The following is a 27,233-nucleotide window of genomic DNA, read 5'->3' on the forward strand; positions in this document are numbered from 1 at the left end:
GTTGTTTAATGCAATCTGATATGACTTTTCTGTGTGGATGTCTGGGCTGTCAAGGCCAGAAAGTGGTTTTTTGCCACTTAGTAGGCGTTCCTGCATAACTTCTTGGTTTGATGATGCATACCCTCTATTGAAATTATAAATAAAATATCATTTGAATTTATTTATTTTTTTAAATGCCGGCAAATTAGTGGGCAATAATTAAAATGAAAATGCAATTTAGACAATTCAAATGAAATAAGAGAAATGCTTTTTAACCTTCAGATAATGAACACATTTAAGTGAAAATATAATGCAATAGCATTTACATTTCATCTCCAGGTGTGCTCCAGGGGTGGCGGTGGTCAGGGGTAGAGTGGCTGGATGGCAACCCAGTTCGAACCCGGGCTCCCCCAGAGTTAGTGTCGAAGTGTCCTTGAGCAAGACACTGAACCCCTAATTGCTCCTGATGTGCTGGTTGGTGCCTTGCATGGTTTCCGCTGCCATCGGTGTATGAATATGTGTGTGAATGGGTGAATGTAATGCACATCTATGTAAAGTGCCTTGGATAAAGGCCCTATATAAATGCACCATTTACCATTTTTGCTCATTCTATGACAGAATGAAAAAGCAAAAGCAAATAACATTGCATTTTAATTTTCAAATTGGCGTGTGTACTATTTGAAAATGCAAATGCAATGCGATTTACTTTTGCTTTTTCATTTGGTCATAGAGTGAGCACACTTGGAGATGAAGCAAAAGCAAATCACATTGCATTTTCCTTTTCAAATCGTACACACGCCAATTTGAAAATGAAAATGCAATGTGATTTGCTTTTGCTTCATCTCCATCTTCATTCTATGACCGAATGAAAAAGCAAAAGCAAATCACATTGCATTTTCATTTTCAAGTCGTACACACGCCAATTTGAAAATGCAAATTCAATGTAAATTGCTTTGGCTTTTTCATTCTGTCATAGAATGAGCACACCTAGAGATGAAATGTTATTGAAATTTAAGTGAAATTATATTTTCACTTAAATGCGTTCAATATCTGAAGGTTAAAAAGCATTTCTCTTTCTCTTTCTAAATTGCATTTTCATTGTAATATTGCCCACTAATTCGCTGGGCATTTTTTGAAAATTGAAAATCAAATGATCTTTTAATTGTGTCATAGAATGAGCACATCTAAATGTAAATGCTATTGCATTTTAGATTTATTTTTGTCTCATGAAATGCATTAATGACCTGAAAATGAAAAAGCATTTATCTTATTTCAAATTGACTTTTTGTATTTGCCATTTCATTTGAATTATGGCAGCTCTTGACCATCAGGTCACAATGTGTGTCAGAGGTGAGACATGACCTTTGACAAAGAATCTGAATGTCTCAAAAGAAGAGCAGGGAGACACAATATACAACCACCTTTGAATTAACACTCTACCAAGAGATAGCACAAAAAGCTCAATACTGACAGCCTAGTCTAGATAGTGCATTCATGAATGTATATGTATAGTCAATATAGGCCAATACAAAAACTATATACCAAAATTTCCAAACCACACCCCCCTGCCGGACTAATTGTACCTTCGGACGGGTACAGGCATGTGGGATGCAATGCATGTCGGGAGCAACGTGTGATTTGTGCATGTCAGACTTTTGGTGTGTCGGATAAGCGTGTGCACCCCCTTCGGGCTTGGTCCCTTAAAAAAAAGTGGCAAGACGCTGAACCCCTAATTGCATTGCCTTGCATGTTTTCGTCCGCCATCATTGTAATGCACAATCATTGTAAAGCACCTTGGATAAAGGTGCTATAAATGCTTTTACTAATCAGGGCTGCCAATTCTCATGCATTTCTCTCACGCACCATGACGCACGGGGGGAAATAAACAGTAAACACACAGCACACTGGCTACAACAGAGAGTGAGAAGAGTAAAGAGTAGTAGCCTAGTAAACATTGCTTCGAAATATTGGTCATGGAAGAAAATAGCCTCCACAACGTGAAGTGAGTGAGTATCAGTTCATCTCGTGCGTGAGGATTGAGGAACGGTGCGGGGACAAAGTTAACTCCTCCGTGTGTCTGTGTGTGTGTCTGTGTGTGTGTGTGTGTGTGTGTGTGTGTGTGTGTGTTGTGAGCTTGTGTGTGTGTGTGTGTGTGTGTGTGTGTGTGTGTGTGTGTGTGTGTGTGTGTGCGAGAGAGAAAAAGAGAGAGAGCGGCAGTCGGCAGAGAGAGAGGGGGGCGGGTGGGGGGAGAGAGAGAGAGAGAGAGAGAGAGGAACAAAACGAGTGTGTGTGTGTGTTGTGAACTTGTGTGTGTGTGCGCGAGAGAGAAAAAGAGAGAGAGAGAGGAGAGAGAGGGGGGTGGGTGGGGGGAGAGAGAGAGAGAGAGAGAGAAAGAAAGAAAGAGAGATAGATAGAGAGAGAGAGATAGAGAGAGAGAGGAACAAAACGATCCACTGTTAGCCTACACTAGGAGTGCTGTCATGATAATGTTTTTCTTTTTTTGGGGCAACTAAATATTAAAAATCGTTAACTTAAAACAGGCCAAATCAACGTTAAAAAGGCCAAATGTTTGCAGTTTATACTGATGTCTATGTCGCAGCATCGGCCATCTCCCTGGAATGCTACTGTATTAGGCCAGTCAATCTAAGATTTGTCCCAAAAGAAATTGCAATAGTAATTATTCAAGGTTTTTTTTATGATCTTAGAGTCATCCAAATAACATATTAAAATTGTGAATTATATACATTTTGGATCACAGTAAATTCAGGGTTTGAAAGTTGGGTATCATTAACATCCTATAAGGCGAAAATGTCTAATTTTAATTATGCTTTAAGTTGCATGTAATGTGTCAAACTAGGGGTTATTCATGATTCAGAATCCATTGCAAGCATTAGTTTTCTCCTTGGGCTAAAAACGGCCATAGCCATCATCACAAATGTGATGAGGTCAGCACATTTGGGCACATTGGGCACATTAAGGCTAAGTGGCTGTGGCCGTTTTTAGCCCAAGGAGTGTTTTTTGTGCATAACTAATGCTTGCAACTGATTCAGAATCATGAATAACCCCTAGTTTGACACGTTAAATGCTACTTAAAGCATAATTTAAATTGGACATTTTTGCCTTAATAGGATGTTAATGATACCAAACCTTCAACCCCTGAATTTACCATGATCCTTTCCAAAATGTATATAATTCACAATTTTTTATATGTTATTTGGATGACCCTAAGGATCATAAAAAACCTTGAATGATTACTATTGCAATTTACTTTTGGGTCATGCTCCTTTTTAGCTTAGATTGATATGCATACTGTAGATATGCATCAAGAGAAACAAAGAGACCTCTGTCGTAGCCTGCTGACAGAAGAGATGGCAGACTGCATTGTGCAGCTACACTGTTTTACAGGCTGTGATGTCAACTCCGGTTTCTATGGCAAAGGGAAATAATCAGTGTATGACAAGGTAGCAAAGAGCTCTGTGGCACGGCAGAAGCTTTCAAGGTGGAGATAGCCTTGACCTTGAGAAGGAGGTAGAACTTCATATAGAACTGCATAAACAAGACAGGTGATCTGCTGCCAAGTGGAAGACAATGACAAAACATAATTTATCCATCTCCCTCCAGATGCAGATAGCCTACTCCAACACTGCCTCCGCACCAACTTGGCGTATATCTATAGTGCTCCACCCCACACTGAAGCACCACCCATGGACACTTGGACATGGTTGGGAGTTAGTGGGTGGTCGCTGTTGTCCTGTCCGCCACATGCGACCTGCACCAGGGCCAGTTGAAGAGTACAAGGAAGTTGAGAGTGAGGAGGAGGAGGATGATGCACAGAAGAGGAGGGTGGAGTCATCTGAATCTGATGATTCAGAAACCAGTGACACAAATGCTCTGACACATGTGTTTTGTGTCTGTAAAAAATTCAAACCCCAAATAAATTACTTTCCTATTCAAAAGTTATATTTTCTCTTTACTGGATGGCGGCCATCTTGAATTTTGGGGCCAAAACAAGGTCTTATGATTAAAATGGTGTCAGATTTGGAATCCTCATGGTTGACTTGTATGAAAAAAGTGTCTTCATACATGCTTCTACGTCATCTGGATGGAAATCCTTTATAAAGGGTCCTTAGAGGTCAAATCAATCATCAAAACATACTTCCCAGAGGATGGTCACAGAACATCCGTTTATGACTCTACTACATGCCAGGGCTTGACATTAACGTTTTGAGGCACTTAAGTACAGTTCCCATTCACTTGTCCGGGCAAAAAAGTCACTTGTCCGGAGCACAAGCACACATAAATACATTTTAAATCAACTAACTGTAAGTAGGTTTTGGTGAATACATGTTTGAATATTGGATGAATATTCTCAGTTTCTAAGTTAATATCCCTAGAATGTCTGTGATCTGTCGGCAAGCCTGATCAATTTGTATGAGTCGGGACTATTCAAAGTACAGGCCTCACTAGGAATTAAGCCTACAGTGGTTTATAAAAGATTAAAAGAGCTTGTGCTTAGTTGTCAGTGAGGGAGAGAAAGGGGAACTGATACTGTAGCAGCAGTGAGAAAGATTCTGAAGACAGGAAACTAGACAGGAAACAAGGGGCTCGTATCTAGGCAGGTTGCTAAGGAAACGTGCAGCAGAGAGCCATAGTAGCTGTTAAAGGCCGTAGGAACTAAACATGTCATTTTAGAAAATAGTATTCATTGATTGCAACAGTAACTTTGAGGTAAAAAGGCAGTAAAGTAAAGTAATGCATTAATGTATGGGAGAATAGTGAGGCCACAAGGGCATGCTAATTAAACTAGTAGCCTCGGAAACCCAGACATTTTTATTTACAGGGAGAAAAAAAAAGTCTGGGTCCGAGTCCACTTCAGCATAGAGTAGCGCAAACGTCGATCACTCTCTGCTGATTTCTGATCGTCTGCACCTTTGTTAAATTGATGCACACACGCACACCGTACACACACACACACACACTCCTCTCTCTCTCTGTCGCTCTAATTAATTAGTCTCATGTCCAGCTGCTGTGCACAGTTTCTGCCGGCGGATCCTGCCGGGAGCTGCCTATGCCATAGAAAGCATAGGTGAGTTCCAGGCTATGAAACTAGTGACTACTTTTTTTTTTTTTTCTAATTTAAAACACCCTTGTTCTAAAATAGTAGTAGATCATGAATACCAAAACCGGAACCACACCAACTGGCATGCATTATAATTAGGGTAGCGATCATTGAAATAAGGTATTAGTAGGCATTAATATATTGAGGGGTTGTTCTTATATTATATTGTGCTTATTAATGAAAATGGGTGTGGCCTTATGATTAAAGATTGTCAGTGAGCTGGAGCTAAAATATCCAAAGTCTTGATTGCATTTCTATGTGTGAATTAACTTAATTCATTAAGAATAGAAATAAGACCTTTTATACAGAGAGACTATATTCAGGACGGGCGTATCCCTGCATGCCTGGCGACAGATGTTACCAGGGCCGTGGGAAGATATTTACAGTATAGGAGGGGCTGAATGTTTAGTAGGGGGTGCGCGCAAAATGCACGTGCACACGCCTCGTGCACGCGCATTTTCACGCAGAAAAGTGGCTTTTACTTTCCCTCTCCACACGCATGAGCAAACTTACACAGGCAATTAACCAGGATAAGGCGCCGATACTGTTATACAGCATATTTATTAGGCCTATAGTAACAGAAATCTGTTTTGATTAAAAGTATTATTATTTTTCCCCTCCTGTCCGAGGGGGGGCTGTGCCTGGGGGGAGGGGGTGCTCCAGCCCCCCCAGCACCCCTACTTCCCTCAGCCATGGATGTTACTGTACATTTCATGTATTCCAAATACAGAGCCGGTCCTATCCTATCCGTGCAAGGTCTGCAGACTGACCTCGTCGGCATAGAAACCTTTCTGCCAGAATCTTCGAATGGATATGAATCTAGAGTACAATATATCTGACTCCAAGTCTTACTGTAGGAATTAATTGCTGGGTGAGTACACACACAGTGCTTCAAGTTTAAATGGATATGAATCTAGAGTACAATATATCTGACTCCAAGTCTTACTGTAGGAATTAATTGCTGGGTGAGTACACACACAGTGCTACAAGCTTAAATGGATATGAATCTAGAGTACAATATATCTGTAGAACGCGGCAGCCCTTTTTTAATCAACAACCTACTGTATACTATAAAAATAGTAAAACATGGACCAGATTGCCAAATACTCCCTACCTAAAAATAGGCCTATGTCGTGTTGCAATGCTTAGTGAGCTTTCAGATCTGCTAGTTTCACAATATCTATCGGTGATTGTGGAACCAGTTAAGTCAAACAAAATCAAATGTCTCATTCCCACAAGTGCTTGTCAGGGTACGGGGTCCGCAGAACAAATGATGTTTATTTTGGGGGTCGTGGCCTGAAAAGTACAATACTGTACACTACAGTGACAGACACAACTCTGACATGGCATCAATCTCTCAGAGACATCACACAACCACAACCTCTAAGTCCTGCAGTCATTTGAAGCAGAGCTTCCTTCCCTGCAGACAATAGTCTACACGACACAGCTCCATGTTTTGATAAAAAGCAATACAACTTAACGTTTTCATCCTTAATAGTTCATTCATCGTATTCATTTAAAATGACATTATCTTAGCAGTTCCAGTATTTCATAATTTCATGTCATGTCATATTATACAATGTGACTATACAAAGCATGCCAACATATCATCAAACATGTGTAATATTTCCTGCTAGGATGGTCAATTGACATCCAGATTAAGTTGAGACGATTTACCTTCACAGAGGAGAAGTAGAAAGGCAGTATTCACCAGGGTGTCTGAATTCATCTGAGGGTGCTGCCTGTCACTAACTTCCTCAGAAACAAACTCTGTGACGTCAACGTGGGTTAAACAGTAACTTGGTGTCGGGGAGAGACAAAAGTATTAATTGTATTTATGGTGTTAAGACATTGTTATTATGTACTCTTAGACTAAGGGCTATATCTTGCGCCACGCCTTACCCTAAACTTATTTGCCATTTTTTACTATTTAAAAAAACCCCATTTAAAACAGTTCAAATAGCCGATCTACAAGCTCACAACGTGTCAATGTAGATCGGCTAGTTGAACTATTTTAATTTTTTTTCAAAATAGTAAAACTTGGAATGGATGGTCCCTGGAACAAACACTGTTTGAGAAGGGGGGGGGGGGGGGGGGGGGGGTCGGTGGCCAAATCCCAAATCCTTCTACCCTAATGGACATAGGGTACACAAGCTGCATGGCTGTTTATCCGTTCTCCTTCTCCTACCAAACCACTCTGTTAGCACACATCTCTCCATGCCCCCGAATCCAGATGCACTACATTGCATCCAAGCGACTGTCATATTTACTGTACAAATATAATATATATAAAGATCAAAACACGATCCAACTGCCCAGCTTGCTGTGACGTCAAAATCGTCACAACTTTCCACAAAGACTCCACCAGCACAGACTAGAGCACAAGCACAGCTATCCGAAGGTTCCTCCCCCTTTCACCCCTCGCACACACACACACACACACACACACACACACTGCACTGACTCGACCACTCCACAATTTCCCAAACAAGAAACACACAACAAGAACCCATGTTGCCACCGCCAACAAGTGGACGGCAATACTCCAACATCACCCCCAAAAACACACATCATGCCACGCAGAAAACACGTCACTTTCAGATGATACGTGGCGTGCCGCCAAGCATAAGCGTTCCACTGGCGCAACAGAAACAGCAACCGGTAATCACTACATGTTGCATGCAGCATGCGTGTGCTTCTGAAACCTTTTGTCTACGCCTATGTACATACATTACATCCACATGTGTGTCTCGCCCTCCAGCCGTAATTGCGTGTATGTGCTGGACCCGCAAGAACGCACGCACTATCCATGCACATTATTATGGCGCTAATTTACTACAGTATGTCTACGTAATTCACTGTTGTAAGGACATGTATAGAGCAACGTGGGAGGCTTCCCCATTTTTACTACCCGTTTCGCACCAGTCTCCGTGTGCCGTATCGCTCTACTACTGCAGCGACTTACATTCCCCCACCCCCCCGAACGCGCGCACACACACACACACACACACACACACACACACACACACACACACACACACACACACACACACAGTTGTACAGTACCAGAACGGTTGACTCATGGGTACACTATAGTATGGTTTGGGCTGTAAATCAAAGTAAGTATAACAACCGTCACAGTGACATTCACTCTTGAGTTTACAAATGAACTGGAACAGCACCAATAATACACAATACAGTCAAAAATGTATTCTAATCGCCTGCATAAAACAAAAGGTTGTGTAGCCATTTACTAATTATGAAAAAAGTCGAGACGTACAGTAGCCTATTTGGAATTTAATTGTTATATGTTCAAATGGTTTATTGGCGCTTTAACAAAACTACCATACCAAATATATTGTAGGCTACAACTGTAATAAAATACCAATAATGGAAGTCAATAAAGAAAGTAGCTATTCCTAATAATAAACTCAATGTGTTAAGTGATATACTGTAGTGTACTGTAGTAGTGACTGAGACAACAGGAAGAAAAGCAAAGCCAAGTGACAGCTGTGTAAGCCAGTGAAGCCCACATTGACCAATGTGAGCCCCACCCCAAAATGAGTTTGACAAGCATGGTTTAAAAAAATTAAAACAATGTTTTGGCTGAGATTATAACAGATTTAAATACTTTGAATGAGGATAGACACATTCATAATTTTGTGCGTAATTTTCAATTTTAATATGTAACTGTTCCTGAAATAATTCACAATCTTTCTGATACTCGATGATGGAATTTTTTACATAATTGAATTAATTAATCCTTACTTACAAAGGTTGAAGTTGTTTACCTAATCTGAGGAAGTTTCTCCAGGATCACATGTGTGTGTGTGTGTGTGTGTGTGTGTGTGTGTGTGTGTGTGTGTGTGTGTGTGTGTGTGTGTGTGTGTGCGCGCGCGTGCGTGCGTGTGTGTGTGTGTGCCCCTGTCCACTGCATGAATGAATGGTTCCTCATTATAGTGTGTGAGTGCTGATGTTTTATCACCATAAACAGCCCCTAAGCAACTTCCTACCCAACAGGTATTCACATGTATAGCTTGCTTCTCTATTGTGTGTTTGTGTCCTCATGGATATCACAGGCTAGCTCTTGTCTTACGCCAGTGTAGTAAACAATGCTAAGCTAAATTGTGTGTATCGTCAATGCATGTTTGTTAATGCATGACTATGATAACCGCTTAAGCTACATATACTTTGCTCAGTTTGCTGCACAATAAATAGTGACAATATCCAATATACAAGCTCACAATATGTCGCATTTGGAGATGGGGAACTCCAACAAACAAGACATAACTTTATGCGGTGTGGACTGATTTGAAAAGTACAGCTATAAACAGTCCCTGGGGATTTTTAATTAATTAAATTAATGAACGAAAGTCAAACATTCATGTCATGTAACACATCCTCATAATTAATAACATATCCAAACCACCATTCTATTCTGTAGGTTAACCCATTTTGGGCGGGAAGCCGGGAACCCCTTTTGGTGTTTTAAACATTATGTTATAATTTAGTTATTGAAAAATAACAAGCTCAAATAACAAGCTCATAGCGCGCCACCGAGTGGCGCGCTATGAGCTTGTAGGTCTGCTATTTTTGAAACATCATGAAAATATTTATTTCAGAAAACTGGAGGATTTAGAAGATTCTTTTTAAATTTTGAGGTCAGGCCTAAATGGATTAAACGAGGACGCACAGGACATGAGACTAATGCAATCAAGGGGTCTGCATTGTTTATGTGGGTTTAATTATCATTTAAACACAAATGACAAGCTTAAGTTGGCCTAGAAAGGAGACACAAGGACTCCCTAACCGCCAGAGTCTTTGTGACGGCCTCACGGTGACGCCAGATGAATGTCACTGATAAGGTTATTCTCAGGAGGAACCCAAAACAAGCCCAAAGCAGCTAATTGAGATAACATGATCTGTGCGGCTGACGTACACTTTGAACCTGTCCTGGCTCTGAGCATTCCTAGACAGTGAATACATCTAATTGGGATTCCAATAGCGATCGCAGACATAGCAATTTGTTTACTTTATACCTGCAGAGACATGACAAAATGTGCTTTCATTTCATTTCAACGGCCACCTGTGTGCCCTCGTCTTAATGAGAACATTTGAAACGGTTCTCTATTTAATTCTGTTCCGTTCTGTTCTTTTCTGGTATGTTCCGTTCTTCTATTTAGTGCCTATCTCCATCTCTGAAAGTCCAGTTAAATTACAAGAGGAATATCTAGACTTGTAACACTGCCCTAATAAAACACACTGCCTCGGGGAAAACGTCTTTTTCCCTCAGTGTGACAAAGCAAAGGCGAGAGATTTATGAGCCAGGCGGATCAAGAAGAAAGTTCCTTATGGCTGCATGTCAGGAAGAAGAACACAGTTCTACAGCACTATGTAATCACGCCGCAAGGCCCCGATAATGCATGTCCATACATGAAGCACACACACACACACACACACACACACACACACACACACACACACACACACACACACACACACACACACACACACACACACACACACACACACACACACACACACACACACACACACACACACACACACAGACAGAGAGAGAGAGAGAGACATGGCGTAAGTGACCGAGAGACTGAGAGTGATGAGTGAAATCGGTCGGACGGCGTTTTTCTTTTTTTTTTTTACAAAGAGCACATGCATAAGACACAGTCAGGAAGGGGGCCTGGATGGTATGTAATGACATAAGACTGACTGGGGGGGACGATGACAACACAGATGGAGACAACAATAGGACAGGGGGAAAAAACCAGCAGATGATAACAGAAGACTGGAGATGGAATGGACAGGAGAGGACAGGGAACATGTAGGAGGGAAGATTGACGTGGGCAGGTGACAGGTAAGGTCAGCGTTGGAATGACATTCCGTCACTTCCAAAAACACTGCAGTCGACTGCAGTTCAACTATTTCATTGGCATGTTTTATGATTTATTAGTGGAAGCAGCGGCTCAGGAGGTAGAGCGGCCGCTTCTGAACCGGAAGGTTCTCAGTTCTATCGCGGCCCGCGGGCTTCCCCAGAGTTAGCGTTGAAGTGTCCTTGAGCAAGACACTGAGCCAAAGTTGCCTATGAATGAATGTGTGTGTGTGTGTGTGTGTGTGTGTGTGTGTGTGTGTGTGTGTGTGTGTGTGAAGCCTCTTCTTCCTCGGCTTCAAAATAGCCGATCTACAAGCTCACAACGCGTCGCAGCGCGACGCGTTGTGAGCTTGTAGATCGGCTATTTTGTAAAAGTGTAAAATCAGTCATTATGACGGCATCAAGGCCCGCCAAAATACTCGACTAAATCAACTGTAGATTTAGTCGACTAAAATCTTATGATATTTAGTCTACTAAAACTAGACTAAACACTAAAACATTCCAGGTGACTAAAATGTGACTGAAACTAAAATTAAAACTATTGAAGAGACTCTAGGGCTCCATTTTCGTCACCGCTAAACCCCTTATCCCAAATCTTCTTTGCCTTTTTTTTTTACTATTTTGCAAAACATTTTTGAATAGTTAAAATGGTCAGTCTACAAGCTCACAACATGTCAATGTAGATTGGCTAGTTGAACTATTCAAAAATGTTTTTCAAAATAGTAAAACAAGGTAAGGAAGTTTAGGGAGAAGGGGTTTAGCGGTGACAAAAATGGAGCCCTAGGACTAAAAAATAAAATCAAAATGTGACGCCAGAAACAAACACTGGTACCTTTGGCCCCCTGGTGCAGCAGCGCGGACACGCTGAAGATGAAGTTGCGGCAGATGTCGGTCATGGGGGTTTTGACCACGCTCATGCTGTCCTCCAGACAGCGGTAGCGCTGGAACGTTTCCCAGGCGTTGCTGGAGCCTGATCCTTCCTCGGAGCCCGAGAAGATGTCCAGGTTCCTGCAGTGAGGCATCAGGACGATCTGGGGGACACAACGGGGGGCAGAGGACGTTGTTGAGCGACGCTACACAGTCGACAGGCTCGTGAGACTAAATATACACAAGCTTAATCCATTTAGACCTGAGGACGATTCTACAAATGCCTTCTAAATCCTGACAGTTTTCTGTAATGCTTAAGACCGGGAATGTGTCTGTGCCTTTAACCATTTGAACAATTATTTTAAGCTTCAGTTGTTGAAAAAAAGCAGATCTACATAGCTCTGCTATTTTAGAAAAATCGTGAAAGATGTGTGCAAATGTTATATATTCTTTCACAGCGAATGTTTTAACTCAAATATAAATATCTGGTTTTAGGGGGTCCCTGGAACAACATATTTTCAGGAGGGTGTCCGCGGCCAAATACAGACAATTCTACGGGATGAACGAGCTTCGACAGTTAAGACATTTTAACGGCGTGTGTGTGTGTGTGCGCGCGCGCGTGTGTGTATGTGTGTGTGTGACTGTGTGTGTGTGAGTACTCACGGAGTCAATCAGTGTGTACGGCGACTGCACGTCACTGCCAGCGGAGTAGAGAGGAAGGCTGAGACGGAGGGTGTAGTTGAGACCCGTCTCGAAACACACCGGTCTAGGAAGAGCCACATAGCTGTGGAGAGAGAGAGACGCAGACATCCATGATGCACTGTTTATATACGCTAGGGCTGTGTTTATGCAGTCTAAACACAGGTGGACGCAAAGAGCCACTGTGTAGACTCATCATCATCATCATCACAGTCAAATATTGACAAATATCTACTTGGCATGAGCTTGTTAAGGGAGATGCCTATAGCGTGTACGTGCAAGTGGCCCCAAATGGAACCTGCGATGCTGGTTTAGCAGAGTGGCTCTCGGCCTCTTCCTGATGGCCTCAAAAGTCTAATATCTCCCCTGACGGCCAAGCTACACCAGGCACGTTTTTTAAAATAGGACTGGACCTAAATTCAACGCACGTGTTTAGGGTAAACGGGCGCGTTTTGTGCGCGAAAATCCTGGTGTAGCTTGGCCGTGAGTCATAGCAATGTCCCTATGGATTAGTGGTTAAGATGTTGGCTTTCCACGTGGGGAAACCCAGGTTCGATTCCCGGGCATTACACAAATATAGCCAAATGTATGCTTAAAAAAAAAGAGTACAAATGTAACCAAATGGACCGATAAGGGCAGAGTTGGTTACATTTGTACACTCTCGGCAGCGGTAAATTAACCCATTCTGGACGGGAACCTGTTTTGGTGTTTTAACTAAGCGTTATTTAGCTATTGAAAAATAGCAGATCTACAAGCTCGTAGCGCGCCACCGAGTGGCGCGCTACGAGCTTGTAGGTCTGCTATTTTTGAAAAGTCGTGAAAATGTGGCACAAATCTTTGAATATATATTCTTTCAGAAGACTTTTTATTTATCCCGTTTTGGGCGGGAACCCCTTTTGGTGTTTTAAACATTATGTTATAATTTAGCTATTGAAAAATAGCAGATCTACAAGCTCATAGCGCGCCACCGAGTGGCGCGCTACGAGCTTGTAGGTCTGCTATTTTTGAAAAATCGTGAAAATATTTATTTCAGAAAACTGGAGGATTTAGAAGATTTTTTTTTTAATTTTGAGGTCAGGCCTAAATGGGTTAATTCGACGTCAGTGCCTAAATAGGTTAACACTGGAGACGGTGTGAGAGAAAGTTAGCCTGGCTAATAAGCCAAAAATTGCCTGCCGGCGGATTACGGTCTGGAGAGGCTCAATTGTACGCCCATTTCCTACACCAGAGAACTGGTGTGGCCAATCGGGACACGGTATGCAATATGGGCGGGCTTTGGTACAGTGACGTTCAATGCTTGAGACCTTTGACTGACAGTAGCTCTAACCAATTGCGTCAAAGAGAAAATGTTTGAACCCGCCCCCCGGGAAACAAGATCCATACACAGCATCTCCAGACTCAAATACCACACGACAGTGTGATTTGAGTCTGGCTTATTAGCCAGGCTAAGAGAGAGTGGCCCTGGTCCTCTCGTACCGTGAGCCGGGGTGGAGGGAGGTCGACTGGTTGTCGTCGTCTGGCATGGTGTTGACACAGCGGCTGTCTGCCGTGATGGACCCCGGACGCATCACTGTCATCAAGACCTCCTCCCACTGCTCTGGCAGCTGTGCAGACATCACACAAACAACAGGTTTTAGGTGGTAAATTAACTCTTGAGTGTACAGATACGGCATGAACAAACCCTTCACATCTGTACATTTCCTGCTACAAATTTTTGACCTGAGATCAGATTCTAAAAATGTCTTCTACATCCTGACAGTTTTCTGAAAAAGCTGTTTCTATGTCAGTCGTTCTTCGATTTTTCAAAAATAGCAGACCTACAAGCTCGTAGCGCGCCACTCGGCGGCGCGCTATGAGCTTGTAGATCTGCTATTTTTCAATAGCTAAAGCATAGCATAATGCTAACACCAAAAGGGGTTCCCGCCCAAAATGGGTTAAAGCAATAAACCGCGAGAGTTTACAGCAGCTATATGAGCACGCAGCGAAGTGCGATGTGTAGCCTTTCACGGTAACTGCGGCCTCACGTGGCTTATTGCTTTTTACATTTATTTGTAATAACAATTACACAAGAATAAATTCCCCTGCGACTAATTTCCCCAGCCCTATTTTTGATTAAGGGGCCCTATTTTTGATTTTAAAAAAAGCAAAGAAGTTTAGGGATAAGGGCTAAGGCACCGACAAAAAAATAAGGCCCTTAAGACCCTGCAACCTTAAACATATACAATTTACAATTACAATGTAGGCATTTAGCAGACGCTCTTAATCCAGAGCGATTTACAGTAAGCAAGAACAACACATAAAAATCATAAGGAAGCTAAGAACCTAGCATCTGTCTAACAGTAGAAAAACTGTACAGAAAAAGCTATGAGTATACACTATAGAGTGCCATGTCTACATAACATGCTATCAAGATTACATAAACTGAGCCTTTGCATCCGCCTGTAAGGTCGTCGAGGCTAGTGCTACCTCAAGAGCTAGTGCTACCTCAAGAGCTAGTGCTACCTCAAGAGCTAGTGCTACCTCAAGAGCTAGTGCTACCTCAAGAGCTAGTGCTACCTCAAGAGCTGCGGGGCTAAGATGGAGTCTGAAGTTGTGAGTGTTCAGACTATTTGCTGGAGCGTAAATATTACAGAAGAGGCTTCATTCACACCTGTGGCTCGTAACGGATGATGATGTCGTACTCCATGGAGTGGGGGAGGTTGTCGATGGAGAACTCCAGGTAGGCGCCCTCTGGGACGTTGACCAATCCTGTGCCAGTCCAGGTGGGGTTACGGTCCTGTGGGTGTGGCCTCGGTACCAGCGTCACTCCCTGAAGGAAGAAGAGGAGGAGTCAATGGCAAGCCACCAGTGCAGCTCTCCAACGTTGAAGCACTGGGCCCTAGTGGTAAGAGGTGGGATTGCAGGCGGACCCGTGGAGTTATGACTAGGAAACCCCGCGCAGCTGGGCTTTAACATTGAGCGCCCGTTTGCACTTCCGCATTTTGGACACCAAATTTGGTGTCCAAATCGGGGAAAAAACGCGGAAGTAGACGGTTCTTCCGGGTGCTTCAAAACGCCACTGAGCAACTTCCACTGAAATTAATGGGGGGTGGGGCTGTCGCTCCGGTTCAGTCTCTATCCTTTTAATACTCTATGGTCAATGGGCAATATGCACACACTCCATTTTGGAAAGAACTTGGGCCACTTCCCTACTTCCTTCACAGGTGTTACAGATGATACTAATGAAGGTGCTGTTCCATTCTGGTAAAACAGAGTCAGGGTGTCCTTGAGACAGTGTGTCACACACGCACACTCACACACACACACACACACACACACACACACACACACACACACACACACACACACACACACACACACACACACACACATCGCAGTGACCCTGACAACAAAAGCCAACTCTGGACTTTAGGAACAGCCCGAGGAACTCTTGCACTCTGACTCGCATGTAATTAAAAACTCTATAGCTGGGGGCCAAAACCAGTTTACCAGTGACACCGGTCGTAAGCACTAGAAACAAGATGAAGGTTGAGGCTTTGGTCATGAGAAGAAAAAGAAAAGTTAAAATTTGTATTTAGGGAAATAAAAGCACTGCATGGGGAAGTTCAAAAACGGTTGAAATGAAACTCACGGGTCCAAAGTGGGCGAACTCTCCCTCGTAGGTGTAATGGTCCAGAGCAATGAAGTAGAAGCCAGACTGGACCTGGTCGCAGCGCCGGCCAAACATGTGGTCCCTGCACACACACTGACCCGTCTCCTGGGAACAGCTGGGAAGACAGAGAGAGAGAGATTAGATTTCTTCTAAAGCAAATCAATGGGTGACATTGTTTTTAAGTAACTATAAGGGCCTTCCTTATAGGCAGTAATCTTTCAATCTATCATGTATAGTATGATTATTTTAACATTTCCATACAAGTGACCCCCCCCCCCACACCCTATTTCACTGGGATGAGATCTAAGACAATTGGCTCAGAAGATGAAAACGTTGAAACAGTTGAAGTATGAACTCACTCATTGTTGACCGCTCCTCCCGCATCACAGTCACATGGTCTGCAGCCGTCCATGTCGTTACTCAGACCCCAGTGCTGAGGCTGTAGAACACACACACGCACGCAGACACACGCAGACACACGCAGACACACACACACACACACACACAAACACACAAACACGTATCGTTTAAAAAAAAGAACAAGGCCTTCAATGATGGCGTTATTGCCGGCCTCCCACCATGTTCCACTTTAAAAAAAACAGTGTTAAGGATGTTCTTTAAGGTTGGGATGGTTGAATGGGGTGGTGTGGGGTGGAGTGGAGGGGTTTCATGACCAGAGATTTACAGCTGCAGCAGGGGGCGGGACGCTAAGCAAGGACAGCCAGCAAACCACTTAGCGGTTACACCAAGCTGAGGTAAAGCCACAAACCAGGAAAGATGTATTGTGGTGTGTGTCTGTGTCTGTGTGTGTCTGTGTGTGTCTGTGTGTGTGTGTGCGTGCGTGCGTGCGTGCGTGCGTGCGTGCGTGCGTGCGTGCGTGCGTGCGTGCGTGCGTGCGTGCGTGCGTGCGTGAGTATGTGTAGGCTACACATAGACCCAGGACAAATCGTATTAGGAAATTATTCAAGGGGAGAACCCATGTCGATATACAAGACCGGCCAACATCAGTGGCATAATAGTACAGATAACTTCTCTATAACCATGGCCAACATGCAACAGGTCATATCACACCGCTGGGGGACGGACGCTAAAACCGCCTTGTCCCGTCTCGACCCTTTGGTGTGGTTTGGGCTTCATACACTCACCAGACATTGGTCACAGTCTCTGCCGGTCACCAGAGCTTTACAGTAACAGTCTCCCGTGTCTGAGTCGCAGGGACTTCCACCCCCTCTGGTTCCCAAAGGGTTGCAGGTGCAGGCTGGATTGAAACAAGGTCACCATTTAGTTTCCAGTAAATTGCAAGGTCATGCAAGTCATACAGACAATATTACAATGAGTTCCCCTTGCATACTTTGGCATGAAGCACAAAAGAAAATATGTGACATTACATATCAATAATACATGAAGATTCCAAGCACATAGGAATATTTGTGATTATCTGATCTGTTTCTTTAAGGGATCTGTAGTCTTGTTGGTACACAGTTTTACTCACGTTCAAAATTAAATTAACCATTGGATTTTGCTTAAAGGGGCATTCCAAAAAAAAAATGTCCCCCCATTCTGTGTTTCCTAGAACTGGAGGTCTGAAAAAATCATTAACATGGTGAATCACATCTTGATGACACATCTTGATGACATCATCAAGATGTGATTCACCATGTTAATGATTTTCTTCATACTTTCAGTTCTAGGAAACACAGAATGAGGGGACTTTTTTATTATTTCCACACAACAGCTCTAAGGTATATTAATGACATAGTAAAATGTTGAAAATGAGTGGAATGCCCCTTTAAGTTCATTCATGCTAGTCAGTCATCTTACCCTGGCAGCCCAGCGGGTGGTCACTCAGACCGTAGAAGGCTGCTTTGCATTGGTCACAGCGCTCGCCCTCCACGTTGGCCTTGCAGCGACACTGGCCAGCGATCAGCCCCGTGTGCACGTCCGTCATCCTGTCACACACGCCGCCGTTCTGAGAGCCCGTCGGGTCACAGTCGCACGCTGCACACAGACAAGACACACGGATTGACAAAGGTTAGAGCTTTTAACACGGACAGGTGTCAATTATTGTAGTATATGCTGTGCTATACTCACTGGGGATTCATTCAAAACCTACTTTCCTAAATTTTTAGACTAGTCGTGCAGTCTTGTCTGTTAAAATAATACTGACATTTTGTAGCTTGCAGCCCTTCGACTTTTTGCTGAGTGGCCCCTGAGCCCTCCTAAAGTTGAGTAGCCCTATGATCTATTCAATGAGGTAGGACTAAAATCAACGAGTCACTCAATCAGTTAAGGCTCATTCATAGTCTGGATTTTCGGTGGTGAGGTGACCACCAGAGCTGAAATAACGTTGAGCGGTGGTGAGTAAAAACAGAGAGAAGGGCTGGGGCGGTGGCGGTGGTTTGCTCTTCACGGCGGCACGTGACGTCATGTTGTAGTTCGGTGGTCACCTAACCACCGAAAATCCAGACTATGAATGAATGAGCCTTTAGAATCCAAGAGTATATGGCAGGATTCAGATGTTCATGGAGTGACAGAAAATAGATTGATGAGACAAGAAAAGCCAGGTCTTTATAGCCACAATAAACAATACCTAACAAAAGAGACTCTGCTCTTGGTGTAGTTGAAAACAAAGGAAAGGAAATATCCAGGGCCCCTACAGAACGTACGTCGCATCTGAACCCAGAAGCAGGAAACACTGTGTGCTCCTTTTTAACACATTTAGGCGAAATTAAAAAAAAAGTCTTCTGAAAGAATATATATTCAAAGATTTGTGCCACATTTTCACAATTTTTCAAAAATAGCAGACCTACAAGCTCGTAGCGCGCCACTCGGTGGCGCGCTATGAGCTTGTAGATCTGCTATTTTTCAATAGTTTAAAGTATAACATAACGCTTAGTTAGAACACCAAAAGGGGTTCCCGTCCAGAATGGGTTAACAGACCTAAATATATATTTCTCAAGGCAATCCTGAACGTCACAGGAAAATGTCAAGCATTCGTGTTTCGCTACTTCACACGCAATAGACACAGGGTAGCGAATGCAAGTGAGAGCCGTAGCGAATCACAGAGTCGAATGCTACGGGAGGCCAAAGCATGACCTGATAAGGAAAGCAGAGAGAGAGGAATGTTTGGAATAAAACTTAATTTAGTTTTATAGTCATCTGAAATGTTTTAGTGTTGGTCTAGTTTTAGAGGACTAAATATCACTCGCACGCGCGCACGCGCGCACGCCCGCCCGCCCGCCCGCCCGCCCACACACACACACACACACACACACACACACACACACACACACACACACACACACACACACACACACACACACACACACACACACACACACACACACACACTTCCAATGTTTGGGACATACAAGGATTCCACTCGACAGCGACCATAGGAGCCCTCAGCGCAACCGCTAACTGCGCCTCTCAAAACCCAAAACACAGCGGCTAGCGGCGCCGACACACACACACACACACACACACACACACACACACATGCTCCCCTCACCACACATTTGACTGGGGCGGCGGGGGGTGCCCCTCAAGGCCTCATTAAGCCCCCTTGTGTTTCAACCGCCCGCCAGGGGGACATGAGATGATATATGAGCTGAGGTTAGGTGTCGGTCAGGATTCACATGGAGAAAAAGAAGCCGATAACGCTTCAAAGCCCAGGTGTTCTCTTTCAACTCCTGACCACAGAGGTCTCATCAAAGAGAGGAAAAGAAAATATATGAGATAAGTGTGCTAAAAAATAAAAGGGTTGTCAGTTGTGGAAAGATGAGAGGGTGTTTGTTTTTGTGTGTGAAAGAGGGAACACACAGCGATTCCAGACTCTTGCTTACTGTAAATCGCTCTGGATTAAGTTGCTAAATTACCGACTTCGGCTTGAAACGCTGAATATTTTGACTGTGTAGGTTTTCCCTGGCATCATCAAAACGTTTGAGGAACATTTAAAAAACAAGAATGACTCTATCAAAACTGCTAGGTGCAACAAGCTCTTTATAGTGAACGATTTCGTTCGTTTCCGATGTTCTGTTGTTGGTTCACTCGCTGTGTTTTGTTATGGCTTTCCTCTAGCTTCAGTCAGCCTCATAACATTAGCTTCTGCTGCCACTCGCTCTGCATTGCGGCGTTCAGGAGTACAGGTTTTTATGCCGTTCAGACTATGGGTTTTATGGGGTAAGTCCCCCATTGGCTTAGAGGCAGCGTAGAGGCAGCCAATCATGAAAAAGTGTCCAGTACGGTCGTCTTTAACCCATTTTGGGGCGGAATCCCCTTTTGGTGTTTTAAGCATTAGGCCTATGTTATACTTTAGCTATTGAAAAATAGCAGATCTACAAGCTCATAGCGCGGCACCGAGTGCCGCACTATGAACTTGTAGGTCTGCTATTTTTTTTAAATTGTGAAAATGTGCCTCAGATCTGCCCCTCAAGGCCTCATTAAGCCCCCTTGTGTTTCAACCGCCCGCCAGGGGGACATGAGATGATATATGAGCTGAGGTTAGGTGTCGGTCAGGATTCACATGGAGAAAAAGAAGCCGATAACGCTTCAAAGCCCAGGTGTTCTCTTTCAACTCCTGACCACAGAGGTCTCATCAAAGAGAGGAAAAGAAAATATATGAGATAAGTGTGCTAAAAAATAAAAGGGTTGTCAGTTGTGGAAAGATGAGAGGGTGTTTGTTTTTGTGTGTGAAAGAGGGAACACACAGCGATTCCAGACTCTTGCTTACTGTAAATCGCTCTGGATTAAGTTGCTAAATTACCGACTTCGGCTTGAAACGCTGAATATTTTGACTGTGTAGGTTTTCCCTGGCATCATCAAAACGTTTGAGGAACATTTAAAAAACAAGAATGACTCTATCAAAACTGCTAGGTGCAACAAGCTCTTTATAGTGAACGATTTCGTTCGTTTCCGATGTTCTGTTGTTGGTTCACTCGCTGTGTTTTGTTATGGCTTTCCTCTAGCTTCAGTCAGCCTCATAACATTAGCTTCTGCTGCCACTCGCTCTGCATTGCGGCGTTCAGGAGTACAGGTTTTTATGCCGTTCAGACTATGGGTTTTATGGGGTAAGTCCCCCATTGGCTTAGAGGCAGCGTAGAGGCAGCCAATCATGAAAAAGTGTCCAGTACGGTCGTCTTTAACCCATTTTGGGGCGGAATCCCCTTTTGGTGTTTTAAGCATTAGGCCTATGTTATACTTTAGCTATTGAAAAATAGCAGATCTACAAGCTCATAGCGCGGCACCGAGTGCCGCACTATGAACTTGTAGGTCTGCTATTTTTTTTAAATTGTGAAAATGTGCCTCAGATCTTTGAATATTCTTTCAGAGTTTCCGTTTTTAACTCAAATCCCAACATATTTTCAGATGGTGGTCGGCGGCATATTACATATAATCGTTGGGGGTCCTTGACATGAAATATTGAGAACCACTGATATAGAAACATGAGGTTTTTCAGAAAAAAAGACATTTTAAAAAGACATTTTTAACATTTCGACGTCAGGCCTAAATGGGTTAAGGTCGTTAGTAGTGGTGCGTGCAAAATGTAGTCCAGGCGCTGCGCATTTCAAGCACCAGGCAAAAAACTATAAACATCAGGCAAGAGCTTTGCACTGGGGGGGGGGGGGGGGGGGGGGGGCACTCACGTTCACAGACGTTGGGGTCCCGGATGTCCCTCTCGGGGTGCTGGTAGAAGAAAGGCTTGCACTGTTCACAGTTGTGGCCCATGGTGTTGTGCAGGCAGTCGTCACAGACCCCACCGCTGACGTTGGCCGAAGTCAAGTACACCGCCATGTCGAAGTGGCAGGAGTCGGAGTGATGGTTACAGTTGCACTCTAAGGGGGGACGAGAGTAGAAGAAAGCGTGAGAGAGGGCAGTGGTCAGGTGTACATTTACTTAAGTACTGTACTTACGTACAATTTTGAGGCATTTGTACTTTACTTGAATCATTTCCATTTGCCGGTACCTTGACTTCTACTCGACTACATCTTGGAGGCAAATATTGTGTACTTTTTTACTAAACTACATTTATTTGAAAACTTTAGTTACTAGTTACTTTGTAGATTTTGATTGTTATTACAAAACATACATTAACCACTTCAGCCCTATATATATATATACACATTTCGACCATTTGAAAATAGCCCATCCACAAGCTCACATTGCGTCGCGATGTGAGCTTGTGGATCTGCTATTTTCAAAATGAAATGAGACTATTTTCAAAATTAAATGAGACATTCTGCATGGTGAGTACTTTCACTTTTGGTACATTCTGATACTGATACTTTTGTACTTTTGTACTCAAGTACTCAAGAGCATTTCTATATCGCAGTATTGATACTTTAACCCATTTTGGGCGGGAATCCCTTTTGGTATTAGCATTATGTTATGCTTTAGCTATTGAAAAATAGCAGATCTACAAGCTCGTAGCGCGCCACCGAGTGGCGCGCTACGAGCTTGTAGGTCTGCTATTTTCGAAAAATCGAAGTACGACTGACACAGAAACATAGCTTTTTCAGAAAACTGTCAGGATGTAGAAGACATTTTTAGAATCTGATCTCAGGTCAAAATGGGTTAACTTAAGTCAAACAGTTGAGTGCATTTTCCACCATTGACAGAGGGTGGGCGTGGCCTGTGGACAGAACAACAAAACCCCTCATTCATTGTTTACAGCAGCCAGATGTTGTGCTGTAAAGTGTAAACAATGGTCTAACAGGCGACGCAATTACTCTTGTTTGCTGAACAAACACACAAATCCCGGCGAGCTGAAACGATTATCTGCAGACAATGACACAAGAATCTCGCCTGCAGTGATGGCTCTTCATGGATTTTAAAACGTAAACAACATCTAATCTGTCAAATCATTGACTTGGATCTATGGAAGACCCTTAATTAACCTTAACACTTTGACTATTGAACACGAGTGAATTGACTGTAGAACACTTTCCCTCCCGTTCGCGAGTTACCCGAACTTTTATAACTCAAATATTTGCTTCTGGGAGGTCCCCGGAACAAATATATTTTGAGATAGTGGTCGGCGGGTCGTTGAGATTAAATAGTTTGAGAACCACTGACATAGAGACATAGAGAAAACAGTTTTTCTGTATTTGACGTAGACAACAACGTACTATGGGTGATGTGACGTTTTTTCTTCTAAATAACGGGTACTGACTTTTGCAGGCGTTGGTGTTGCGTCCCTCGGCGGGTCTCCAGGGCAGGTCGTGGTAGAAGTCCTGGCACTTCTCACAGTTCAGCCCCATGGTGTTGTGGTTGCACATACAGTGACCGTGGACCTGAGAGAACACACACACACACACACACACACACACACACACACACACACACACACACACACACACACACACACACACACACACACACACACACACACACACACACACACACACACACACACACACACACACACACACACACACACACACACACACACACACACACACACACACACACACACACACAGGTCAGAATCATCTGTATTGTCACATCGTTTTTGTGCATAGTTCCCATCGTGTTATTTTATTATTTTTCCCAAGAAACAAAGAATGGGAACAAGAGGTAAAAATTAGAGCTGGGACTCGATTAAAAATTTTAATCTAATTAATCAGAGGCTTTGTAGTTAATTAATCTCGATTAATCGCATTTTAATCGCATATCATTATTTGACCCGAGAACAGTGAGAAAGCTATTTTTTTAAATGGATTTTGGTATACTAGTGAATCAATGAATAGTGAATACATACGTTTAAGCAATAAAACATTGTTTTTGTAGTAATAATAGGGGTAATAAATTATAATAATATCTCAAATGTAATAATTTATATAAAGCTTTTCTGAGTACAAAAAAATGCTTTACAAGGGGGACATGATAAATCAAAAACAACTTTATTAGAGGAAAAACACTAAGGAATTAAATAGATGAAATAGCTGGGGAAAGCAATATTGAAGGTTTGGATGATGGGGGCATGTCTCTGAGTGTTTGGGGAATGCATTCCACAGGGTTGGGGGGGGGCTTGGTGCAGCAAAGTGACATGACCATAACAAAGCACCTCTGTGTTTCTTCCGTGGACATACAGTAACAGCCATTAACAGATTTTACATTTTATTTGGCCATAACCGTTTAGTTAGAAACCATGTCATCTGGTCGGGTCCTTGAATTGCTACTGGTAGTTGGAATGACGTTAGCTCTGATCCATAGTGTTAGAAGGAGGAAAGTAGGCTTTCACATATTTTTTTGTGCTAAAAACGAGGGGCTGCACAGCCTGCACTTCCGTGGGTGTGAGGGGAAAGGATCAAATTAAGTACCATAGAACTCCTCCTGAGTCCTAACTACGCTAAGGACCAGAGCTACTGTTGTTGACGTTAGCTTCCAGGCTAGGCTCGGTGCAACATGTTTCGCATCGAGCCGATACTGGAGGCTTGACGAGGTGCGGTCTTCGGTGATATGCGAATTCTTTATTGAATAATTGCACACAACTGTGCTGTAATCCACGCTATCATCGGATAGCCTTTTAAATCCTATTTCCAATCCACGGGGACAAGCAAAGTGATCTCAGCGGCTTCCCCCGGTCTGGTGAACTGTCTGGTGGTGTTATTGTTCCCCCAATGCTGCTGGGGCATACCATTCTAAAGGGGGGTGGTTTCCACTCCCTGTAACAACAGACACTTCACTCGGTGAACTGGGTGGTGCGCCGGTCCATCTGAAAACTGTCCAGTGACAACGTTCCGCGGTGAAAAAAATAGTGCGATTAAAATGCGTTAATTTTTTTAACGCGTTAATTTTTCTGTAGTTAATTAATCTCAATTAACGCGTTAAAGTCCCGGCCCTAGTAAAAATGTAAGCTCGTTCCACGCACGCACGCACGCACGCACGCACGCACGCACGCACGCACGCACGCACGCAAAAGCAGAAAGAATAATCATAATCATATCCCTGATTTAAAAAAATCAGACCTGTACTGTACTGTACTGTACTGTACTGTACTGTACTGTACTGTACTGTACTGTACTGTACTGTACTGTACTGTACTGTACAAGCCCTCCTCCCTGCCCTGTGTGTGTCTGTGTCTGTGTTAAGGCTGTGCAGCCGTGACACCTGGTGGTGAACAAACGCTAATAACGCTATTTTCGTGCTCGGACACAGCCAGGGACAGACCCAGCAGCCACACACATAGCTGCCTATAGGAGTGGTTGCACCACTCGAAAAAAGCATGGCGGGAGGGAGAGCCCAGAAGAACAATATGAGAGATATTTTCATTCCAGCCTCGTCTAACCCCTCTGAAAGGGAGCAGGAAATGTTTACATGTTTGGTCAATCACATCACATCCTCATCACATCTGGTCTGTGTTAGTTAGTCTGTGAGGAGGACAATGCAGACATACTGGCCCAATGACTCAGAGAATAATGACCACATGGAGCTTCCTTGGACAATGAATGGGTAATAAAAGAGACACTCTAGGGCTCCATTTTCGTCACCGCTAAACCCCTTATCCCTAAACTTCTTTGCCTTTTTTTGAACTATTCAAAAATGTTTTTCAAAATAGTAAAAAAAAGAAGTTTAGGGATAAGGGGTTTAGCGGTGACGAAAATGGAGCCCCTAGGGGCCCTATTTTCGTCCATGCTAAACCCCTTATCCCTAAACTTCACAACTAGGTGAAGAATTTTTATGTTTTTTAAAATAGTAAAAAAAAATATAATAATGAAAAAAGGCAAAGAGGTTTAGGGATAAAGGGTTTAGCACCTGATGAAAATAGGGCCCTAGCAGCCTGTTTTCCAAAATGTATTTGGAAAACACAAAAATCATGGAAACAGAACAGTAAAACAGGTCAGTAAAAACAGAACTGTGTGTGTGTGTGCGTGCGTGCATGCGTGCGTGCGTGTGTGCGTGCGTGCGTGTCATGATTCTGAGACCTATTTACTGTAGGCTTTGTACAGAGTAGACCTCCCTCATTTCATACCGAGCTTTACGGTCCGGTGGGAAAAAGGACACTGTATGAACCAAACAGGGGATAACACAGACTAAACAGGAACCACTTTGTTTGCTCTTCTCTTCCTTTGTCTAATACTCTCTCACACATAAGTATGAATAAACAGAAACACACTTCCAGCTGTCTACAGCCCAGCTAGGCTCATCACAAATAAACACAATCTTGGATGATGACTAAGAGACTATGGTGACATTCACACCAGAAAGCTTTGCTGCGATTAAAACGAATCATGCTGCGCATTGTCAGAAAGTGCACTTTGTTTGGCAGGTGTGAAGGCTCATCCAGTCCCAGACGGCACGACACATGCACGTTATGAGTATAATTTTATCACCATAGATTTCACTGAAGGTGCGTGAAGGCAAACCGCAGCAAATTATATATGCAAGAATCCCAACTTCTCCGCCCATTCGCATCGAGTCTACCGAAGTATTAGGTGGGAATGTGACCTAAGTAACACCAACCATATTTAGTTGCACGCACGCAGACACGCACGTGCACGCGCGTGCACGTGCGTGCACGTGCACACACACACACACACACACCTAAAGGCCCCCTGACACACCAAGCTCAAAAGTGTCGCGTGAGGAAGTATAAATTAAACGTTAATCTCTATGCCGCCGATACTGTGTAGCCCTTTGCTTTGTTATAACTGCACCGTCATGACCATGAAACGGTAGGAAAAACAAGCTTCCACGAGACAGAAGAAAAGGACTCACCATGCCCTCCACTGCCAGCGCCCCGTCGACGGGGGCACACTTGGAGGCGTGCCCGTAGCAGAAGCGCAGTTCCCTCGGACCACCATGTCATAGATGGAGTAGTAGTACTTCTCCTTGATCTCCACCCGAGAGTCCAGGAGGTTGTCGCCCAGCGTGTGGAGCCTGGTGAACTTCACCCGGAGGTTGGTGATCTTAAGCATGTCTGGAGAGATAGATGTGGTTTAGTTGTTGATCGGTGGAGCTTTCAACCTGTATATATGGTCCCAGTCGGGGGCGAGAAGAAACGCTGGATCTCCAAATGTCTACTT

The 27,233-nt window shown here is 43.5% G+C and overlaps 1 pseudogene across 1 annotated transcript in view; it reads right to left on the reverse strand.

Annotated features, from left to right (window-relative positions):
- LOC306917639 (laminin subunit beta-1-like) overlaps positions 1 to 27,233 on the reverse strand; it is a 54,943-nt pseudogene that overhangs the window by 16,459 nt on the left and 11,251 nt on the right. Inside the window, exons 6-16 of the transcript in view lie at positions 26,926 to 27,127; positions 23,378 to 23,498; positions 21,852 to 22,040; positions 18,028 to 18,204; positions 17,352 to 17,464; positions 16,566 to 16,645; positions 16,186 to 16,321; positions 15,205 to 15,363; positions 14,031 to 14,158; positions 12,519 to 12,639; positions 11,821 to 12,019 (exon numbers count right to left, since the gene is read on the reverse strand). The product of the transcript in view is annotated as a laminin subunit beta-1-like (transcript). The remainder of the gene's footprint in view (positions 1 to 11,820; positions 12,020 to 12,518; positions 12,640 to 14,030; positions 14,159 to 15,204; positions 15,364 to 16,185; positions 16,322 to 16,565; positions 16,646 to 17,351; positions 17,465 to 18,027; positions 18,205 to 21,851; positions 22,041 to 23,377; positions 23,499 to 26,925; positions 27,128 to 27,233) is intronic.

This window comes from Electrona antarctica (assembly GCF_951216825.1).
Source record: "Electrona antarctica genome assembly, chromosome: 24".
Classification (NCBI taxonomy): Eukaryota; Metazoa; Chordata; class Actinopteri; order Myctophiformes; family Myctophidae; genus Electrona; species Electrona antarctica.